Source organism: Meriones unguiculatus, chromosome 5, assembly GCF_030254825.1.
Source record: "Meriones unguiculatus strain TT.TT164.6M chromosome 5, Bangor_MerUng_6.1, whole genome shotgun sequence".
Classification (NCBI taxonomy): Eukaryota; Metazoa; Chordata; class Mammalia; order Rodentia; family Muridae; genus Meriones; species Meriones unguiculatus.
In genome coordinates this window covers 37,501-40,000 of record NC_083353.1, presented here as the reverse complement: position 1 = coordinate 40,000, position 2,500 = coordinate 37,501, and the positions used below count along the sequence as shown (strand labels likewise).

The 2,500-nt window shown below is 49.2% G+C and overlaps 1 long non-coding RNA gene across 1 annotated transcript in view; it reads left to right on the top strand.

Annotated features, from left to right (window-relative positions):
* The window catches only part of LOC132654170 (uncharacterized), a 2,099-nt gene extending 1,905 nt beyond the window's left edge, over nt 1-194 (top strand). Inside the window, exon 2 of the long non-coding RNA XR_009591802.1 lies at nt 1-194. This exon is cut by the window's left edge and continues 127 nt beyond it. This is a non-coding gene — a long non-coding RNA (uncharacterized LOC132654170).
* Nucleotides 195-2,500: the final 2,306 nt, after the last annotated feature.

Below are 2,500 nucleotides of genomic sequence, written 5' to 3'. Positions count from 1 at the left end.
CCTTCTCGAGGCGGGACGCAATCACGCATACAAACAAAAGACTACCTCTTTCCAGCAGAAGAAGATGGCCCTTCCTTCCTCTTCCTCTTGACTCACAGGTGGTACTCTATCTACCTGCTTCCCAGCCCACCTGAGCCACCCCCCCCCCCCTTCACTTTACGCTCAATTACAATAAATAAATGAATGACTACGAAGTTTCTAGTTGGTTCATTGACTTATGTTGTTTCTCTCTGTGAGCTAATTTTTACCACTGCCCACTCGTGTGTGTGTGTGTGTGTGTGTGTGTGTGTGTGTGTGTGTGTGTGTGTGTGTGCGCGCGCGTGCGCTTGGGACTGGAAAAACAGCCGGTATACTCTTCAGGCAGGTGCAAGATCTCTGGGGTTCTGTTTGTTTGTTTTTCTTTTTCTTTCTTTCTTTCTTTCTTTTTTTTTTTTTTTTGTTCTTGTTTTGGTGGTGGTGGTGGTGGTGGTGGTGGTGGTGGTGGTGGTGGTGGTGGTGGTGGTGGTGGTGGTGGGTCGTGTTTTTCCACTGTGATTTGTTTTAAAACTCACTCCATTTGAAGATCTGCAAGTGACCTTCAAGATTTACTTGGGCTTCTTAGAAGAACCTCTGGTTCCTCTCTCTAGTCTTCTTCGGGCAAATTCAAATTGACCCCTCTGAGGAAGGCTGTAAGTTCTTTTTATATGCCACCCCCCCCCTCCCCGATTATTCTATTTTCTTTAACTGGTATTCTGCCTCCGTATGTGAGAGTTCCCTAAAACTGGAGTTACAGAAGGTTGCGACCCGCCTGCAAGGTGGGTGCCCCTTGACCATCGCTCTTCTGGGAGTGTAGAGTAGAGGCATTCATTTTTCTCCCCCTCTGGGTTTGCAGGCTGGATAATGGTTAGTATCCACTTCTCCCTGAACAAATCTGAGGGTGACTCTTCACAGCTAAAGGATCTGCCTTCATTCACAGTTTCCCTCCTTGAGATTTGGGGCGGGCTGCGGGGAAGGGGGTCGATCGATCGGGGTGGGGGACGGGGTGGGGGTGGGAGGGGAGGATCGGCAGGGCAGATGGGGAGGGAGCGGAGTCTTCTTTCCCAGTGGAGAGACAGGGCCTCCAAACTGCCTCTGCCTCTCAGGCAGGCGTGCACCACCACGCCCGGCTCCGGTTCGGTTCGACATATTCAACCGATATTTAATTTCTAGGGAAAGCTTGACCGGAGGAACTGGAGGGAATGGCTCAGTGGTTAATAGCACTGGGTACTCTTCCAAAGGACTCAGGTTCAATTTCCAGAACCCACGCGGCAGCTCGTCTGTAACTTCAGTTCTATCTAGGTGATCGGACACATAAAATAAAAGTATAAATAAATAAATTATTTGGGGTTGGGGATTTCCCTCAGTGGTAGGTAGATCGCCTGCTTAGCAAGCGAAAGGAAGGTCCTGCCTGGGTTGTTTGGTCCTCATCTGGGGGGTGGGGGTGGGGAGATAGATAAAAATAAATAAAATAAAAAAAAAAATAAAGCTGAAATTATGGTCTCCAACACCCAACACACACACACGCACGGCGCGCGCGCGCACACGCACACACACACACACACACACACACACACACACACCTTTCTCATCTTATCTTTGATTTTCTGGTTTTAAATAAGCACACCCCAGGGACTGATGAAACTGTAAATTGCAAGAATTGCCTGGGGTTTCCAAGAAGACTGACTGACTGACTGACTGACTGACTGACTGACTGACTGACTGACTGGCAGGAGCCTCCTGAGACTACTAGCTCTGCTGGAAAATCTACCTAGTATGGAGGATGGCGTCTCATAACCATATAGGCGGCTCCCCTTTGTCCAGCTGGGAGTGAGTGGTTGGATAGGCAGGAAAACAGAGTCAGCAAAGTTCAGCTGTGTTATTTGTCGGGGGTGGGTGTTCCCATTACCCCAAACTCCTCCTTGATCCTCTCCACCCACCCAAAATCTGCCCGGGGCCTGCCTGCTTACATTATAACATTATACCAGTGAGAATCTGCTGGAGAAAAATGATATTTCCTTCTCTGGTGGTTGTCATTTCGAGATAATTTCTGGGTCAGAGATATAGGGGGCTTGTCTCTCGATTTTCCCTCTCAGAGCTGGGGCCCAATCTGGCCTAGACTTATTGCATGGCCCGGATTCACCCCCCCCCCCCTTAAATATTTAAAAGCAGGCACACGCAGAGAGGCATTTGAAAGAGGTCTTTAAAGGTAGTTAGTACTGTGTACTTTTCTTCATTTCATTAATAAAGCAGATTCGGATTGCTTGTGTAGAGAGAAAATATTTTTCTGCCTGCCTGCCTGACTGCCTGCCTGCCTGCCTGCTTGCTTTTCTCCCTCTCCAAGTGGGTTTCTTAATGAGTGGAACAGGGAATGTCTCTGACAGGAACTCACTTGGGGGTAGCAGCCTTGCCAGGCCACAGAGGAGGGCAATGCAGACAGCCCTGATGAGATGGGATTGGGAGGGGATGCGGGAGAGGGCTACAG